Genomic DNA, 10,000 nt, shown 5'->3' on the forward strand with positions numbered 1-10,000 from the left:
AGAAGCAAGAAGAGGTCCGGAAAAATCGGCGGCAGAAGACATCGGTCTTCAACAAGGTAGCGCACAGCACTGCAGCTGTGCGCCATTGTTACTCAGGCACACTTCACACTCCGGTCACTGAGGGTGCAGGGCGCTAGGGGGGGGCGCCCTGAGCAGCAATGTAAAACACCTTGGCTGGCATAAATACACCACATATAACCCCCATGGCTATATGGATGTATTTTAACCCCTGCCAGAACTTACAAAAAAGCGGGAGAAAAGGCCGCCGAGAAGGGGGCGGAGCCTATCTCCTCAGCACACAGGCGCCATTTTCCATCACAGCTCCGCTGGAAGGACGTCTCCCTGACTCTCCCCTGCAGTCCTGCACTACAGAAAAGGGTAAAAAAGAGAGGGGGGGCACTAATTTGGCGCAGTTTTGATACTAACAGCAGCTATAAAGGAAAAGCACATTTTATAGTGGTATTCCTGTTTATATATAGCGCTCTGGTGTGTGCTGGCATACTTTCCCTCTGTCTTCCCAAAGGGCTAGTGGGGTCCTGTCCTCTATCAGAGCATTCCCTGTGTGTGTGCGGTGTGTCGGTACGATTGTGTCGACATGTTTGAGGAGGAAAATGAGATGGAGGCGGAGCAATTGCCTATTATACAGTTGTCACCCCCTGGGGAGTCGACACCTGAGTGGATGAGCTTATGGAAAGAATTGCGTGACAGTGTCAGCTCGTTACGACAGACAGTTGACGACATGAGACAGCCGGCTACTCAGCTTGTGCCTGTCCAAGGGTCTCAAACATCAGGGGCTTTAAAACGCCCGTTACCTCAAATGGCAGACACAGACACGGATACTGACTCCAGTGTCGACGATGATGAGACAAACGTGACTTCCACTAGGGCCACACCGTTACATGATTGAAGCAATTAAAAATGTATTGCATATCTCTGATAATACAAGTACCACTAAAAAGGGTATTATGTTTGGTGAGAAAAAACTGCCTGTAGTTTTTCCTGTATCCGAGGAATTAAATGAAGTGTGTGATGAGGCGTGGGTTTCCCCCGATAAAAAACTGATAATTCCTAAAAGGTTATTGGCATCGTACCCTTTCCCGCCAGAGGATAGGGCACGTTGGGAAACACCCCCTAGGGTGGATAAAGCGCTCACACGTTTGTCAAAACAGGTAGCACTACCCTCTCCTGATACGGCCGCCCTAAAGGAACCTGCCGATAGAAAGCTGGAGAATATCCTAAAATGTATATACTCTCACACGGGTGTTATACTGCGACCAGCAATCGCCTCAGCCTGGATGTGCAGTGCGGGCCTGGCGTGGTCGGATTCCCTGACTGAAAATATTGATACCCTAGATAGGGACAGTATATTACTGACTATAGAGCATTTGAAGGATGCATTTCTATATATGCGTGATGCACAGAGGGATATTTGCCGACTGGCATCAAGAGTTAGCGCGCTGTCCATTTCTGCTAGAAGAGGTTTATGGACGCGGCAGTGGTCAGGTGATGCGGATTCTAAAAGGCACATGGAAGTATTGCCTTATAAGGGGGAGGAGTTATTTGGGGTAGGTCTATCAGACCTGGTAGCCACGGCAACTGCTGGAAAATCCACATTTTACCCCAGGTAGCTTCTCAACCTAAGAAGACGCCGTATTATCAGGCGCAGTCCTTTCGGCCCCATAAGGGCAAGCGGACAAAAGGCGCCTCATTTATGCCCCGTGGCAGAGGGAGAGGAAAAGGCTACAACATACAGCCAGTTCCCAGGAACAAAAGCCCTCTCCCGCCTCCGCAAAGTCCTCAGCATGACGCTGGGGCTTTACAAGCAGACACGGTGGGGGCCCGTCTCAAGAAGTTCAGTGCGCAGTGGGCCCACTAGCAAGTGGACCCCTGGATCCTTCAGGTGGCATCTCAGGGGTACAAATTGGAATTTGAGACGTCTCCCCCTCGCCGTTTTCTAAAGTCTGCTTTACCGACGTCTCCCTCAGACAGGGAGGCAGTATTGGATGCCATTCACAAGCTGTATTCCCAGCAGGTGATAATCAAGGTACCCCTCCTACAACAGGGAAAGGGGTACTATTCCACACTATTTGTGGTACCGAAGCCGGACGGCTCGGTGAGACCAATTTTAAACCTAAAATCCTTGAACACTTACATACAAAGGTTCAAATTCAAGATGGAGTCACTCAGAGCAGTGATTGCAAACCTGGAAGATGGGGACTATATGGTGTCTCTGGACATCAAAGATGCTTACCTACATGTCCCAATTTGCCCTTCTCACCAAGGGTACCTCAGGTTTGTGGTACAGAACTGTCATTATCAGTTTCAGACGCTGCCGTTTGGATTGTCCACGGCACCCCGGGTCTTTACCAAGGTAATGGCCGAAATGATGATACTCCTTCGAAGGAAGGGAGTTTTAGTTATCCCTTACTTGGACGATCTCCTGATAAGGGCAAGATCCAGGGAACAGTTGGAAGTCGGGGTAGCACTATCTCAGGTAGTGCTGCGCCAGCACGGTTGGATTCTCAATATTCCAAAATCTCAGCTGATCCCGACTACCCGACTCCTATTCCTAGGGATGATCCTGGACACAGTCCAGAAAAAGGTGTTTCTCCCGGAGGAGAAAGCCAGGGAGTTATCCGAACTAGTCAGAAATCTCCTAAAACCAGGCCAAGTCTCAGTGCATCAATGCACAAGGGTCCTGGGAAAGATGGTGGCTTCTTACGAAGCAATCCCATTCGGCAGATTCCACGCAAGAACCTTCCAGTGGGATCTGCTAGACAAATGGTCCGGGTCGCATCTTCAGATGCATCGGCGGATAATCTTGTCACCAAGGACAAGGGTGTCTCTCCTGTGGTGGTTGCAGAGTGCTCATCTTCTAGAGGGCCGCAGATTCGGCATTCAGGACTGGGTCCTGGTGACCACGGATGCCAGCCTGAGAGGCTGGGGAGCAGTCACACAGGGACGAAATTTCCAGGGCTTGTGGTCAAACCTGGAAACATCACTCCACATAAATATCCTGGAGCTAAGGGCCATCTACAATGCTCTAAGCCTAGCAAGACCTCTGCTTCAAGGTCAGCCGGTGCTGATCCAGTCAGACAACATCACGGCAGTCGCCCACGTAAACAGACAGGGCGGCACAAGAAGCAGGAGGGCAATGACAGAAGTTGCAAGGATTCTTCGCTGGGCAGAAAATCATGTGATAGCACTGTCAGCAGTGTTCATTCCGGGAGTGGACAACTGGGAAGCAGACTTCCTCAGCAGACACGACCTCCATCCGGGGGAGTGGGGACTTCACCCAGAAGTCTTCCACATAATTGTGAACCGTTGGGAAAAACCAAAGGTGGACATGATGGCGTCCCGCCTCAACAAAAAACTGGACAGGTATTGCGCCAGGTCAAGGGACCCTCAGGCAATAGCTGTGGACGCTCTGGTAACACCGTGGGTGTACCAGTCAGTGTATGTGTTCCCTCCTCTTCCTCTCATACCCAAGGTACTGAGGATCATAAGAAGGAGAGGAGTAAGGACTATACTCGTGGCTCCGGATTGGCCAAGAAGGACTTGGTACCCGGAACTTCAAGAGATGCTCACAGAGAAGTGGCCTCTACCTCTAAGAAAGGACCTGCTTCAGCGGGGACCCTGTCTGTTCCAAGACTTACCGTGGCTGCGTTTGACGGCATGGCGGTTGAACGCCGGATCCTGAAGGAAAAAGGCATTCCGGATGAAGTCATCCCTACCCTGATCAAGGCCAGGAAGGATGTAACCGTGCAACATTATCACCGGATTTGGCGTAAATATGTTGCGTGGTGCGAGGCCAGGAAGGCCCCTACAGAGGAATTTCAACTGGGTCGTTTCCTACATTTCCTGCAAACAGGACTGTCTATGGGCCTAAAATTAGGGTCCATCAAGGTTCAAATTTCGGCCCTGTCGATTTTCTTCCAGAAAGAACTGGCTTCAGTTCCTGAAGTTCAGACGTTTGTCAAGGGGGTACTGCATATACAGCCTCCTTTTGTGCCTCCAGTGGCACCTTGGGATCTCAATGTAGTTTTGGGTTTCCTAAAATCACATTGGTTTGAACCACTCTCCACTGTGGACTTAAAATATCTCACTTGGAAAGTGGTAATGTTGTTAGCCCTGGCTTCAGCCAGGCGTGTCTCAGAATTGGCGGCTTTATCCTATAAAAGCCCTTACCTAATTTTTCATACGGACAGGGCAGAATTGAGGACTCGTCCTCAATTTCTCCCTAAGGTGGTTTCAGCATTTCACTTGAACCAGCCTATTGTGGTGCCTGCGGCTACTAGGGACTTGGAGGACTCCAAGTTGCTGGACGTAGTCAGGGCCCTGAAAATATATGTTTTCAGGACGGCTGGAGTCAGGAAATCTGACTCACTGTTTATCCTGTATGCACCCAATAAGCTGGGTGCTCCTGCTTCTAAGCAGACTATTGCTCGTTGGATTTGTAGTACAATTCAACTTGCACATTCTGTGGCAGGCCTGCCACAGCCTAAATCTGTAAAAGCCCATTCCACAAGGAAGGTGGGCTCATCTTGGGCGGCTGCCCGAGGGGTCTCGGCGTTACAACTTTGCCGAGCAGCTACTTGGTCAGGGGCAAACACGTTTGCTAAATTCTACAAATTTGATACCCTGGCTGAGGAGGACCTGGAGTTCTCTCATTCGGTGCTGCAGAGTCATCCGCACTCTCCCGCCCGTTTGGGAGCTTTGGTATAATCCCCATGGTCCTTACGGAGTTCCCAGCATCCACTAGGACGTCAGAGAAAATAAGAATTTACTTACCGATAATTCTATTTCTCGTAGTCCGTAGTGGATGCTGGGCGCCCATCCCAAGTGCGGATTGTCTGCAATACTTGTACATAGTTATTGTTACAAAAATCGGGTTGTTATTGTTGTGAGCCATCTTTTCAGAGGCTCCTCTGTTATCATGCTGTTAACTGGGTTCAGATCACAGGTTGTACGGTGTGATTGGTGTGGCTGGTATGAGTCTTACCCGGGATTCAAAATCCTTCCTTATTGTGTACGCTCGTCCGGGCACAGTATCCTAACTGAGGCTTGGAGGGGGGTCATGGGGGGAGGAGCCAGTGCACACCAGGTAGTCCTAAAGCTTTTACTTTTGTGCCCAGTCTCCTGCGGAGCCGCTAATCCCCATGGTCCTTACGGAGTTCCCAGCATCCACTACGGACTATGAGAAATAGAATTATCGGTAAGTAAATTCTTATTATTTATATAAAAGCGCTGTACTACTGGGATTTTTTTACGGTGTCTGGTGTCGCTGGGTGTGTGCTGGCATACTCTTTCTGTCTCTCCAAAGGGCCTTATTGGGGGACTGTCTCCTTATAGATATATCCCTGAGTGTGTGGGGTGTCGGTACGAGTGTGTCGGCATGTCTGAAGCGGAAGGCTCATCTAAGGAGGAGGTGGAGCAGATGATTGTGGTGTCTCCGTCGGCAACGCCGACACCTGATTGGTTGGATATGTGGAATGTTTTAAATGCAAATGTGTCTTTATTACATAAGAGATTGGACAAAGCAGAGTCCAGGGATAGAACAGGGAGTCAGTCCATGGCTTTTACTGTGTCACAGGGCCCTTCAGGGTCTCAGAAACGTCCACTGTCCCAAATAGCAGACACGGATACCGACACGGATTCTGACTCCAGTGTCGACTACGATGAGGCCAGGGTGGCCAAAAGTATTCATTATATGATTATTGCAATAAAAGATGTTTTGCATATCACAGATGACCCCTCTGTCCCTGACACGAGGGTATGCATGTTTAAGGAAAGGAAACCTGAGGTAACCTTTCCGCCATCTCATGAGCTGAATGAGTTATTTGAAAAAGCTTGGGAAACTCCAGACAAGAAACTGCAGATTCCCAAGAGAATTCTTATGGCGTATCCTTTCCCGGCACAGGACAGGTTACGGTGGGAATCCTCGCCCAGGGTGGACAAGGCTTTAACGCGCTTGTCCAAAAAGGTGGCCCTACCGTCTCCAGACACGGCGGCCCTCAAGGTTCCTGCTGATCGCAGACAGGAGACTACCTTAAAATCAATTTATACACATACGGGTGCCTTGCTCAGACCAGCAATAGCGTCGGCTTGGGTTTGTAGCGCTGTAGCAGCGTGGATAGATACCTTGTCAGCTGACATTGATACCCTAGATAGGGATACCATTTTATTGACCTTGGGTCACATTAAAGACGCAGTCCTATATATGAGAGACGCTCAGAGTCGTTGGGCTGCTAGGTTCGAGAGCCAACGCCATGGCGATTTCTGCTAGGCGAGCCCTGTGGACCCGCCAATCGACGGGTGATGCCGACTCAAAGAGACATATGGAAGTGTTGTCTTACAAGGGTGAGGTTTTATTTGGGGAAGGTCTCGCGGACCTGGTTTCCACAGCTACCGCTGGTAAATCTACTTTTTTACCTTATGTTCCCCCACAGCAAAAGAGAACACCACAATAGCAGATGCAGTCCTTTCGGTCGCATAAGTCCAGAAGACGTCGGGGCTCTTCCTTCCTCGCCAGAGGTAAGGGTAGAGGGAAAAGAATGCCTGCTACGGCTAGTTCCCAGGAGCAGAAGTCCTCCCCGGCTTCTACTAAATCCACCGCATGACGCTGGGGCTCCACTGAGGGAGTCCGCCCCGGTGGGGGCACGTCTTCGACTCTTCAGCCACGTCTGGGTTCAATCAGACGTGGATCCTTGGGCGATGGAAATTGTATCCCAAGGATACAAGCTGGAATTCGAAGAGGTGCCCCCGCGCCGATTTTTCAAATCTGCTTTCCCAGCTTCTCCCCCAGAGAGGGAGATAGTTTTAGCTGCAATTCAAAAGCTGTATCAACAGCAAGTGATTGTCAAGGTTCCCCTAGTTCAACAGGGGAAGGGGTACTATTCAACCCTGTTTGTGGTTCCGAAACCGGATGGCTCAGTCAGGCCCATTCTAAATCTAAAATCCCTAAACCTGTACTTGAAAAAGTTCAAATTCAAGATGGAATCGCTCCGGGTGGTTATCTCCAGCCTGGAAGGGGGGATTTTATGGTGTCACTAGACATAAAGGATGCATACCTTCATGTCCCCATATATACCACTCATCAGGCGTACCTGAGATTCGCTGTACAGGACTGTCATTACCAGTTTCAGACGTTGCCGTTTGGGCTTTCCGCGGCCCCGAGGATTTTCACCAAGGTAATGGCGGAAATGATGGTGCTCCTGCGCAGGCAGGCAGTCACAATTATCCCGTACTTGGACGATCTCCTGATAAAAGCGAGATCGAGAGATCAGTTGCTGAAAAGCGTGTCGCTCTCCCTGAGAGTGCTGCAGCAACATGGCTTGATTCTGAATCTACCAAAGTCACAGTTGGTTGCAACTACTCGGCTATCTTTCTTCGGCATGATTCTGGACACGGAACAAAAGAGGGTTTTTCTCCCGATGGAAAAAGGCCAGAAACTCCAGGACATGGTCAGAGTCCTGTTAAAACCGAAAAGAGTGTCAGTCCATCAATGCGCTCGAGTACTAGGAAAGATGGTGGCGACTTACGAGGCCATCCCCTTCGGCAGGTTTTATGCGAGGACATTTCAGTGGGACCTTCTGGACAAGTGGTCCGGGTCCCATCTTCAAATTCATCAGAAAATAAGCCTGTCCCCCAGGGCCAGGGTGTCTTTCCTGTTGTGTCTTTCAGGGTGTCTTTCCTGTGGCTGCGGAGTGCTCACCTTCTAGAGTGTCGCAGGTTCGGCATTCAAGACTGGGTTCTGGTGACCACGGACGCGAGCCTCCGAGGATGGGGAGCAGTCACACGAGGAAAAAATTTTCAGGGAACATGGTCAAGCCAGGAGGCTTGTCTACACATGAACATACTGGAATTAAGGGCCATATACAACGGCCTACGACATGCAAAGAATCTTCTTCGCAACCTACCGGTTCTGATTCAATCAGACAACGTCACAGCCGTGGCTCATGCAAACCGCTAAGGCGGGACAAGGAGCAGAGTGGCAATGGCGGAAGCCACCCGGATTCTGCGCTGGGCGGAAAATCACGTAAGCGCTCTGTCAGCAGTCTTCATTCCGGGAGTGGACAACTGGGAAGCAGACTTCCTCAGCAGACACGATCTCCATCCAGGAGAGTGGGGACTTCATCAGGAAGTTTTTGCAGAGATAACAAGTCTTTGGGGACTTCCTCAAATAGACATGATGGCGTCACACCTCAACAAGAAGCTTCGGAGGTATTGTGCCAGGTCAAGGGACCCTCAGGCAGTAGCGGTAGACGCCCTGGTGACACCATGGGTGTTTCAGTCGGTCTATGTATTCCCTCCTCTTCCTCTCATCTCCAAAATATTGAGAATCCATAAGAAGAAAAAGAGTGCAGACAATACTCATTGTTCCAGATTGGCCTCAAAGGGCCTGGTACTCAGATCTTCAGGAGATGCTCACAGAAGATCCATGGCCTCTTCCTCTCAGGGAGGACCTGTTGCAGCAGGGGCCCTGCGTGTTCCAAGACTTACCGCGGTTACGTTTGGCGGCATGGCGGTTGAACACCGAATCCTAACTGGGAAAGGTATTCCGGAGGAAGTCATCCCTACTCTGATAATGGCTAGGAATGAGGTGACGGCGAAACATTATCACCGTATCTGGAGGAAGTATGTTTCTTGGTGTGAAGCCAAGAATGCTCCTACGGAGGAATTCCACCTGGGTCGTTTTCTCCATTTTCTACCGACAGGAGTGGATATGGGCCTGAAGTTAGGCTCCATTAAGGTACAGATTTCGGCCTTATCTATATTCTTTCAGAAGGAATTGGCTTCTCTCCCAGAAGTCCAGACTTTTGTAAAGGGAGTGCTGCACATCCAGCCTTCTTTTGTGCCCCCAGTGGCACCATGGGACCTTAACGTGGTGTTACAGTTTCTTACGTCACACTGGTTTGAACCTCTTCAAACAGTTGAGTTGAAATTTCACACTTGGAAAGTGGTCATGTTGTTAGCCTTGGCATCTGCGAGGCGGGTGTCCGAATTGGCGGCTTTGTCTCACAAAAGCCCCTATCTGATTTTCCATGTGGATAGAGCAGAGTTGAGGACTCGTCCTCAATTTCTGCCTAAGGTGGTTTCAACGTTTCATATGAACCAACCTATTGTGGTGCCTGTGGCTACGGGGGACTGGGAGGATTCCAAGTCTCTTGATGTAGTCAGGGCCTTAAAAGTTTATGTAGCCAGGACGGCTCGGGTTAGGAAAACAGAGGCACTGTTTGTCCTGTATGCAGCCAACAAGGTTGGCGCCCCTGCTTCTAAGCAGACTATTGCCCGCTGGATCTGTAACACGATTCAGCAGGCTCATTCTACGGCTGGATTGCCGGTTCCAAATTCGGTAAAGGCCCATTCCACTAGGAAGGTGGGCTCTTCTTGGGCGGCTGCCCGAGGCGTCTCGGCATTACAGCTGTGCCGAGCAGCTACTTGGTCGGGTTCAAACACTTTTGCAAAATTCTACAAGTTTGATACCCTGGCTGATGAGGACCTCATGTTTGCTCATTCGGTGCTGCAGAGTCATCCGCACTCTCCCGCCCGGTTGGGAGCTTTGGTATAATCCCCATGGTCCTTACGTAGTTCCCAGCATCCTCTAGGACGTAAGAGAAAATAAGATTTTAAACCTACCGGTAAATCTTTTTATCCTAGTCCATAGAGGATGCTGGGCGCCCGTCCCAGTGCGGAATACTTTCTGCAAGACTTGTATATAGTTTTTGCTTACATAAGGGTTATGTTACAGTTTTGATCAGTCTCGTACTGATGCTGTTTGTTTCATACTGTTAACTGGTTCATATATTCCATGTTATACGGTGTGGATGGTGTGGGCTGGTATGAATCTTGCCCTTAGATTAACAAAAATCCTTTCCTCGTACTGTCTGTCTCCTCTGGGCACAGTTTCTCTAACTGAGGTCTGGAGGAGGGGCATAGAGGGAGGAGCCAGTGCACACCCATTCTAAAGTCTTTAGAGTGCCCATGTCTCCTGCGGAGC

General features: G+C 49.9%; 1 protein-coding gene across 3 annotated transcripts in view; it reads left to right on the plus strand.

The window, feature by feature from the left end:
• Positions 1 to 10,000, plus strand: part of GRAMD4 (GRAM domain containing 4) — a 349,985-nt gene that overhangs the window by 299,229 nt on the left and 40,756 nt on the right. The window lies entirely within an intron of this gene.

This window comes from Pseudophryne corroboree, chromosome 6 (assembly GCF_028390025.1).
Source record: "Pseudophryne corroboree isolate aPseCor3 chromosome 6, aPseCor3.hap2, whole genome shotgun sequence".
NCBI classification, from domain to species: domain Eukaryota; kingdom Metazoa; phylum Chordata; class Amphibia; order Anura; family Myobatrachidae; genus Pseudophryne; species Pseudophryne corroboree.